The sequence below is a fragment of the Oncorhynchus mykiss genome, chromosome 16, assembly GCF_013265735.2.
Source record: "Oncorhynchus mykiss isolate Arlee chromosome 16, USDA_OmykA_1.1, whole genome shotgun sequence".
Lineage (NCBI taxonomy): Eukaryota > Metazoa > Chordata > Actinopteri > Salmoniformes > Salmonidae > Oncorhynchus > Oncorhynchus mykiss.
The window spans coordinates 6,219,494-6,230,106 of NC_048580.1; positions in this window are offsets into that span (position 1 = coordinate 6,219,494).

A 10,613-nucleotide genomic window follows, 5' to 3' on the forward strand; every position below is an offset into this window, starting at 1 on the left:
CAACCCTGTTTCTGGTCAACCCTGTTTCTGGTCAACCCTGTTTCTGGTCTACCCTGTTTCTGGTCAACCCTGTTTCTGGTCAACCCTGTTTCTGGTCAACCCTGTTTCTGGTCAACCCTGTTTCTGGTCCACCCTGTTTCTGGTCAACCCTGTTTCTGGTCAACCCTGTTTCTGGTCAACCCTGTTTCTGGTTAACCCTGTTTCTGGTCAACCCTGTTTCTGGTCCACCCTGTTTCTGGTTAACCCTGTTTCTGGTCAACCCTGTTTCTGGTTAACCCTGTTTCTGGTCAACCCTGTTTCTGGTCCACCCTGTTTCTGGTTAACCCTGTTTCTGGTCCACCCTGTTTCTGGTCCACCCTGTTTCTGGTCCACCCTGTTTCTGGTCAACCCTGTTTCTGGTCCACCCTGTTTCTGGTCCACCCTGTTTCTGGTCAACCCTGTTTCTGGTCAACCCTGTTTCTGGTCAACCCTGTTTCTGGTTAACCCTGTTTCTGGTTAACCCTGTTTCTGGTCCACCCTGTTTCTGGTTAACCCTGTTTCTGGTCCACCCTGTTTCTGGTCCACCCTGTTTCTGGTCAACCCTGTTTCTGGTCAACCCTATTTCTGGTCCACCCTGTTTCTGGTCCACCCTGTTTCTGGTTAACCCTGTTTCTGGTCCACCCTGTTTCTGGTTAACCCTGTTTCTGGTCCACCCTGTTTCTGGTCCACCCTGTTTCTGGTCCACCCTGTTTCTGGTCCACCCTGTTTCTGGTTAACCCTGTTTCTGGTCAACCCTGTTTCTGGTCAACCCTGTTTCTGGTTAACCCTGTTTCTGGTCAACCCTGTTTCTGGTTAACCCTGTTTCTCGTTAAGTTTCCAGTAGGGAATGCTTTTATCTTTCTTATTAAGTTATTATCCATAGTTGTGGATTGTTTTTATTTTATATTTTTCTTAAAAAATAAAAAAATAATTAATCTCGTTTGTTTATGTCATTACCGTTATGCGATGTCATCGCCGTTATACGATGTCATCGCTGTTTAAATGACGTCATCACTTATGTGACGTCATCGCTGTTAAGCGATCGAGAACAGCTCTGTTTTCTCGGTTGTGTTTTTTTTTAATGACGGTTACTTAGTCGTTACACCACAGTGGAGAAAGACTACTAAAGACTACTACAGTGAAATTGGCTATTGCGTTTTATTTGTGTTTGATTCTAGAAGAAGGCCACATTGGAGAGTTACAGAACACACGGGGGGGACAAAGGAGAAAAGATAGAATTGTTGATAACAAAACAAACGTTTGCTTTAATATGATTTGTAATTTTCCAATACTGTGTATATATACTCTTGTCAAAGTAGTCAAATGTATTCAGTAAAACGAAATGAGTTCTGGTGAAAATCTGATCTACTGTGTTGACATTCTGCTTTGCTGTGATTGGACAGATGTTGTATGTTTGCAGGTTAATTTAGCCTTGTATTGAACAATTGGCGGCAATGGATTATAAACTTCACCTCAAGCTTTTTCCTCTTCACTTTTTCCACTTCACTGTTCCATCCATCCAATTACCTGTTTCTAGCTTTCCATCCGAGTCTCTCTTTCTGTCTCTCTGTCTACCTTATCCTCCTTCGTGTTATTATCACGCTTGTTTCTGCCTGTTTTCAGCCGCCTGCTTTCAGGTCAGGGTCTTCGTATTATTATCACGCTTGTTTCTGCCTGTTTTCAACCGCCTGCTTTCAGGTCAGGGTCTTCGTGTTATTATCACGCTTGTTTCTGCCTGTTTTCAACCGCCTGCTTTCAGGTCAGGGTCTTCGTGTTATTATCACGCTTGTTTCTGCCTGTTTTCAACCGCCTGCTTTCAGGTCAGGGTCTTCGTGTTATTATCACGCTTGTTTCTGCCTGTTTTCAACCGCCTGCTTTCAGGTCAGGGTCTTCGTGTTATTATCACGCTTGTTTCTGCCTGTTTTCAACCGCCTGCTTTCAGGTCAGGGTCTTCGTGTTATTATCACGCTTGTTTCTGCCTGTTTTCAACCGCCTGCTTTCAGGTCAGGGTCTTCGTGTTATTATCACGCTTGTTTCTGCCTGTTTTCAACCGCCTGCTTTCAGGTCAGGGTCTTCATGTTACTTCGTGCATCGTCAGAATATTTTTTTTGTTTCCAATCGTTACTGTCTAAAACACAGCAAGTTGTCTGGATGCTGTCTTCATTAACAATGTTGTCATTACTTTATACTTCTATTGGGATTATAGAAACGAGAAAGAAAGAAAGAAAGAAAGAAAGAAAGAAAGAAAGAAAGAAAGAAAGAAAGAAAGAAAGAAAGAAAGAAAGAAATAAAGAAAGAAAGAGATGGAGAAAGAGAGGGAGAAAGAAAAAGTGTTAACCCCTTGAGTATCTATTCCAAATGGTACCCTATTCCCTATATCAGGTTAACTCTGACCCCGCGAGGTCCGGAGCCTGCTGGTTTTCTGTTCTACCTGATTATTAATTGAACACACCTGGTGTCCCAGGTCTAAAAATCAGACCCCGGCTGAATCTCAAAACCGAACACTTGGGCCCCTAAGCCCTTTATCGAGTGGCCACTTGCTCTTGTGTTCGATAGTGAACAGTCGACTCTCAAACGTTTTGACCAAAATGAGCATTGAGATGATGCTGATTCAGGACAGAGCTAGCTGTTTTTCTGCTTCATTCAAACGTGTTAATTGTGATAAAATAAAGTTACTACTAGTTTTTAGCATTTATCATTTAGTGTTGAACTAGCTGGTTTGTTAGCTTCTTTTTCGTTTTATATGAAGTGACCTGATCAAACTTCAGAAATACACTAAACAACTAAGACCTCGAAATTAAACTTCAAAAATTAAATACAGATTTCTTGATATCTTGATTTATTCAGAAATTTTTTTATTTTATTTTGTAGGTCAAAGTAGACTGTTGTTGCTAGGTAACATGCTAAGAAGTTGCTGCCATTGTTGCCATGGGCGCCGAGTCGGCATAGGATGCCCACTTGATAGAGGCCTCTGAAGTTCGCAGTAGAGCCCTAGCGTTTTTACATTCACTCGATGGACTCTTGAACGCAGCTATCGAGTGCTCAACGCGTTCGGTTTGACATTCAGGACCTGATTAGAGGGGAACAATGAGGCTTCGAGGTCCAGAGTGGAGTTTGAGGACCCTGTATAGTGCACTACTTTGGGTCATAAGGACCCTGGTTGAAAAGTAGTGCACTATATAAGGAATAGAGTGCCATAGGGCTCTGGGTTAAAGTAGTGCACTATATAGGGAATAGAGTGCCATAGGGCTCTGGGTTAAAGTAGTGCACTATATAGGGAATAGAGTGCCATTGGGCCCTGGTCTAAAATAGTGTACTATATAGGGAATAGGGTGTCAGTCCTGGTCTAAAGTAGTGACTATATAGGGAATAGGGTGCCAGTCCTGGTCTAAAGTAGTGTACTATATACGGAATAGGGTGCCAGTCCTGGTCTAAAGTAGTGTACTATATAGGGAATAGGGTGCCAGTCCTGGTCTAAAGTAGTGTACTATATAGGGAATAGAGTGCCATAGGACTCTGGTCTAAAGTAGTGCTCTATATAGGGAAAAGGGTACCATAGGGCTCTGGTCTAAAGTAGTGCACTATATAGGGAATAGGGTGCCAGTCCTGGTCTAAAGTAGTGTACTATATATAGGGAATAGAGTGCCACAGGGCCCTGGTCTAAAGTAGTGCACTATATAGGGAATAGGGTGCCATTTGGGAATTAACCCTGTTCTCTGAGACGGCAGAAACCAAAGCACAGGCAGTATGTTCCATTGGCATCTCTCTTCTCCAACAGAAACGGGGAACAATTGATTTAATCCTTCTGTCTGTGTCTTACACATATCTCAACCGTTCTATATCTTCTCTTTTGTGCACAAGCAACATGCTATTCAAGTACAAAAATCCCTGAAATAAATGTCTATTTTTTTCAGATCAGATCAGGGCCTATAGAAACAGGGTTGAAGGGTGAAGTTCTCACTGAGACGGTTGTAAATGACTTTTAAAAAAAAAGCACATGTTGAGTAACGACAGCTAACTGGATCAGACGTGCTGACTGTGGAATACAGAGCTACGGCAAGCAACAAAGGACATAATCACTGCTCACTGCTCAGTAAAGCACGCTCTGGGGGGGACGAATAAAAACAAGATGGCGAAGAGGAGGAAGAGGACGATAACGATGAACCTTTTAGGATCCTGTCCAACAGAAAAAGACATCTGGAACAAAGACCGTGGAACCCTGAAATACTACTGAAGTACTGCTGAAGTACTACTGAAGTACTGTTCTCTCTCTCCTAAACCTTGAACTGTGTGATGCAGGTGTTATAGAGGCTGTTGTGATTACTTCAGAGAAGATGTTATGTTGTGTATCGTCTGGATTCTGGTCCAATCTTTCGCCTGGAGTGGGAGACAGTTGACGCTCGATGGCGCCCCCCATAAGGGTGATACCTGTACCTGCGTCTGACTCCTCCACATTGCTGTCTGGTCGTGGAGTAACAAGAAATAAGCCTTTGATTGTGAACCGTGTCGTTTGTTATGAGAAAAACAAAACAAAAAAACAGAATTCAGTGATACATTTGTTTTCATTTTAAATCTGTAAACTACCAACTGTTTTCATTTTAAATCTGTAAACTACCAACTGTTTTCATTTAAATCTGTAAACTACCAACTGTTTTCATTTTAAATCTGTAAACTACCAATTGTTTTCATTTTAAATCTGTAAACTACCAATTGTTTTCATTTTAAATCTGTAAACTACCAACTGTTTTCATTTTAAATCTGTAAACTACCAATTGTTTTCATTTTAAATCTGTAAACTACCAACTGTTTTCATTTTAAATCTCTAAACTACCAACTGTTTTCATTTTAAATCTGTAAACTACCAATTGTAAATAAGCCTCTAGCCTACTTAACTGTAACTAAATATAATTTTTATGCAATAAATTATATTTCCTAGTTTAACGAGAACCTCCTGTCGTATTTTTTTGTTGTTGTCGTGGGAGATTTTAGTGAAGACTGCATTCACGGTAAACGCTGCACATGTCAGCTGACAGCTGAATGGGAAAATGCCCTTTACATTTCTAACAGGCTTCAGCGATCCAGACTGAACAGAGGTCCTTTGATGTGTCACTTAATTATCTTGTATTGAGCTCTATCAAATAGAGGGACACCGTGTGGATAAAAGTATGTGGACACCCCTTCAAATTAGTGGATTCGGCTATTTCAGCCACACCCGTTGCTGACAGGTGTATAAAATGGAGCACACAGCCATGTAATCTCCATAGACAAACATTGGTGGTAGAATGGCCCGTACTGAAGAGCTTAGTGACTTTCAACGTGGCGCCATCATACGATGCCACCTGTCGTGGAAATTTCCTCTATTTACCAAATCATGGGAGCAAACCACAACACAAGTCAGAGTTAGTTATCAAAGTCCATCTTTAATTATATCAGCTCTATCACAATCCTGTGACTCTCAGGCAATCCAGTGTCTATAAATGAATTCTCTGAGAGCCCCTTCCACATTTCAAATGAGGTCCTTTATAGCAAAGACACACACAGGATAAGACAGCATCGGCATAATTCATCGTTCAGCTTTGTCTCCTTACTCAAACCCCAGAACCATAAACCAATCCTCCATATCAACAGGCATATATCAAATTGTCATTTAGATACAACCAACTCTAAATACAACCAATCCTATCTTGACAAGATCACAGAGACACACTGACTGGCACACACTCTTGGAGCCAAGAGATATGTTTACACATGATGATACTTTGACCTCTCCCCTCTCTGCGACCCATGCAACTTAGTCTTGACATAGAACAGATACTGCAACCCTGCCACAGTATTATACAAAAATAACATTCTTGATGAGAAGTAATTTACACACATTTGATGAATATAAAACATCTTACATATGTTACCAACAAATTCTGATTCTTCCACGACACACCTTTCCAACAAGTCAGTTTGTTAAAATGTCTTCCCTGCTAGAGCTGCTCCGGTCAATGCAAGAACACCATCCCAAACGTGAAGCATCATGTTGTGGGGGTGCTTTGCTGCAGGGGGGACTGGTGCACTTCACAAAATAGATGGCATCATGAGGTAGGAAAATGAGACAGAGAGACACAGAGAGAGAGAGAGAGAGAGAGAGAGAGAGAGAGAGATACAGAGAGTGCGGCTAACTGAGTAAAATTTGTATTTGATTTTTGAATCGCCAAGTAATAGAGAATGGTTTATATTTTCAAAATGAAGACGCTGACATTACTTTTCCTAACAGAATATCTCCACTGTGCGTTTCCAATCTCCTTCTCTCTCGCCTTCATTCCTTTCTCCAGCGTGCAGAGCGAGGGGCTGTCAACAATTTAATTATGGGTAGCTGCAGGAACTTTGGATAGCCCATGGAGTTTTGGGCAGAATATTTGTCGTGCGGCTACAGGCTGCAGGCTCCTCAAACAGTGGTTGATGTGTGAAGTAAAATAACCCCATTTGATTGAATGAACCAGCAGGAAAGCTTGTTGGAGGAGGGCAGAGACCTGGCCGTGTGGTGCCAGGACAACAACCACTCCCTCAACGTGATCAAGACTAAGGAGATGATTGTGGACTACGGGAAAAGGAGGACTGAGTACACCCCCAATTTTCATCAACTGGCTGCAGAGGAGCAAGTTGAGAGCTTCAAGTTCCTTGGTGTCCACATCACCAACAAACTAACGTGGTCCAAACACACCAAGACAGTCGTGAAGAGGGCACAACAAAGCCTCAGGAGACTGAAAAGATTTGGCATGTGTCCTCAGATCCTCAAAAGGTTCTACAGCTGCACCATCGAGAGCATCCTGACGGGTTACATCACTGCCTGGTATGGCAACTGCTCGGCCTCCGACCGCAAGACACTACAGAGGGTCATCCAGGACATCTTCCTGCCATCCAGGACCTCTATACCAGGCGGTGTCAGAGGAAGGCCCTAAAAATTGTCAAAGACTCCACCCTAGTCATGGGCTGTCCTCTCTGCTACCGCAAGGCAAGCGGTACCGGAACGCCAAGTCTAACACATTAACTGTCACGACTTCTGCCGAAGTCGGTTCCTCTCCTTGTTCGGGCGGTGCTCGGCGGTCGACGTCACCGGTCTTCTAGCCATCATTGATCCATTTTTAATTTTTAATTGGTTTTGTCTTCCTACACACCTGTTTTCAATCCCATTCATTACCTGTTGTGTATTTAACCCTCTGTTTCCCCTCATGTCTTTGTCAGAGATGGCTTGTTATTTCAGTGTTGTGTTGTTTTTGTAGTGGTGTGCAACGGGTCCTCGTACCCACTTTGTTTATTGTTACATTTAGTGTTTGTAGTATGTTTCGTTTATTGTTATTAAATAACTCCATCACACTCAGTTTGATTCTCCTGCGCCTGACTTCCCTGCCACCTATACACACGACTCTGACATTGACTCTGTACCGGTACCCCCTGTATATAGCCTCCACATTGACTCTGCACCGGTACCCCTTGTATATAGCCTCCACATTGACTCTGTACCGGTACCCCCTGTATATAGCCTCCACATTGACTCTGTACCGGTACCCCCTGTATATAGCCTCCACATTGACTCTGTGCCGGTACCCCTGTATATAGCCCCCACATTGACTATGTACCGGTACCCCGTGTATATAGCCTCCACATTGACTCTGTACCGGTACCCCCTTTATATAGCCTCCACATTGACTCTGTACTGTAACCCCCTGTATATAGCCTCCACATTGACTCTGTACCGTAACACCCTGTATATAGCCTCCACATTGACTCTGTGCCGGTACCCCCTGTATATAGCCTCCACATTGACTATGTACCGGTACCCCCTGTATATAGCCTCCACATTGACTCTGTACCGGTACCCCCTGTATATAGCCTCCACATTGACTCTGTACCGGTACCCCCTGTATATAACCTCCACATTGACTCTGTACCGGTACCCCCTGTATATAGCCTCCACATTGACTCTGTACCGGTATCCCCTGTATATAGCCTCCACATTGACTCTGTACCGTAATACCCTGTATATAGTCTCCACATTGACTCTGTACTGTAATACCCTGTATATATCCTCCACATTGACTCTGTACCGTAACACCCTGTATATAGCCTCCACACTTACTCTGTACCGTAATACCCTGTATATAGCCTCCACATTGACTCTGTACCGTAACACCCTGTATATAGTCTCCACATTGACTCTGTACCGTAACACCCTGTATATAGCCTCCACATTGATTCTGTACCGTAACACCCTGTATATAGCCTCCACATTGACTCTGTACCGTAACACCCTGTACATAGCCTCCACATTGATTCTGTACCGTAACACCCTGTATATAGCCTCCACATTGACTCTGTACCGTAACACCCTGTACATAGCCTCCACATTGATTCTGTACCGTAACACCCTGTATATAGCCTCCACATTGACTCTGTACCGTAACACCCTGTATATAGCCTCCACATTGACTCTGTACCGTAACACCCTGTATATAGTCTCCACATTGACTCTGTACCGTAACACCCTGTATATAGCCTCCACATTGACTCTGTACTGGTACCCCCTGTATATAGCCTCCACATTGACTCTGTACTGGTACCCCCTGTATATAGCCTCCACATTGACTCTGTACCGTAACACCCTGTATATAGCCTCCACATTAACTCTGTACCGTAACACCCTGTATATAACCTCGCTATTGTTATTTTACTGCTGCTCTTTAATTATTTGTTACTTTTATTTTCAATATTTTACGTAACACTTTTTTTTCTTAAAACTGTTGGATAATTAAGGTAAGTATTTCACTGTAAGGTCTACTACACCTGTTGTATTCAGCATTTCACTGTGAGGTCTACTACACCTGTTGTATTCAGCATTTCACTGTGAGGTCTACTACACCTGTTGTATTCAGCATTTCACTGTGAGGTCTACTACACCTGTTGTATTCAGCATTTCACTGTGAGGTCTACTACACCTGTTGTATTCAGCATTTCACTGTAAGGTCTACTACACCTGTTGTATTCAGCATTTCACTGTGAGGTCTACTACACCTGTTGTATTCAGTATTTCACTGTAAGGTCTACTACACCTGTTGTATTCAGCATTTCACTGTGAGGTCTACTACACCTGTTGTATTCAGTATTTCACTGTAAGGTCTACTACACCTGTTGTATTCAGTATTTCACTGTAAGGTCTACTACACCTGTTGTATTCAGTATTTCACTGTAAGGTCTACTACACCTGTTGTATTCAGTATTTCACTGTAAGGTCTACTACACCTGTTGTATTCAGCATTTCACTGTGAGGTCTACTACACCTGTTGTATTCAGCATTTCACTGTAAGGTCTACTACACCTGTTGTATTCAGCATTTCACTGTAAGGTCTACTACACCTGTTGTATTCAGCATTTCACTGTGAGGTCTACTACACCTGTTGTATTCAGCATTTCACTGTGAGGTGTACTACACCTGTTGTATTCAGCATTTCACTGTGAGGTCTACTACACCTGTTGTATTCAGCATTTCACTGTAAGGTCTACTACACCTGTTGTATTCAGCATTTCACTGTGAGGTCTACTACACCTGTTGTATTCAGCATTTCACTGTAAGGTCTACTACACCTGTTGTATTCAGCATTTCACTGTAAGGTCTACTACACCTGTTGTATTCAGTATTTCACTGTGAGGTCTACTACACCTGTTGTATTCAGCATTTCACTGTAAGGTCTACTACACCTGTTGTATTCAGCATTTCACTGTGAGGTCTACTACACCTGTTGTATTCAGCATTTCACTGTAAGGTCTACTACACCTGTTGTATTCAGCATTTCACTGTAAGGTCTACTACACCTGTTGTATTCAGCATTTCACTGTAAGGTCTACTACACCTGTTGTATTCAGCATTTCACTGTGAGGTCTACTACACCTGTTGTATTCAGCATTTCACTGTAAGGTCTACTACACCTGTTGTATTCAGCATTTCACTGTGAGGTCTACTACACCTGTTGTATTCAGCATTTCACTGTGAGGTCTACTACACCTGTTGTATTCAGCATTTCACTGTAAGGTCTACTACACCTGTTGTATTCAGCATTTCACTGTAAGGTCTACTACACCTGTTGTATTCAGCATTTCACTGTAAGGTCTACTACACCTGTTGTATTCAGTATTTCACTGTGAGGTCTACTACACCTGTTGTATTCAGTATTTCACTGTGAGGTCTACTACACCTGTTGTATTCAGCATTTCACTGTAAGGTCTACTACACCTGTTGTATTCAGCATTTCACTGTAAGGTCTACTACACCTGTTGTATTCAGCATTTCACTGTAAGGTCTACTACACCTGTAGTATTCAGCATTTCACTGTAAGGTCTACCTACACCTGTTGTATTCAGCATTTCACTGTGAGGTCTACTACACCTGTTGTATTCAGCATTTCACTGTAAGGTCTACTACACCTGTTGTATTCAGTATTTCACTGTGAGGTCTACTACACCTGTTGTATTCAGCATTTCACTGTAAGGTCTACTACACCTGTTGTATTCAGCATTTCACTGTGAGGTCTACTACACCTGTTGTATTCAGC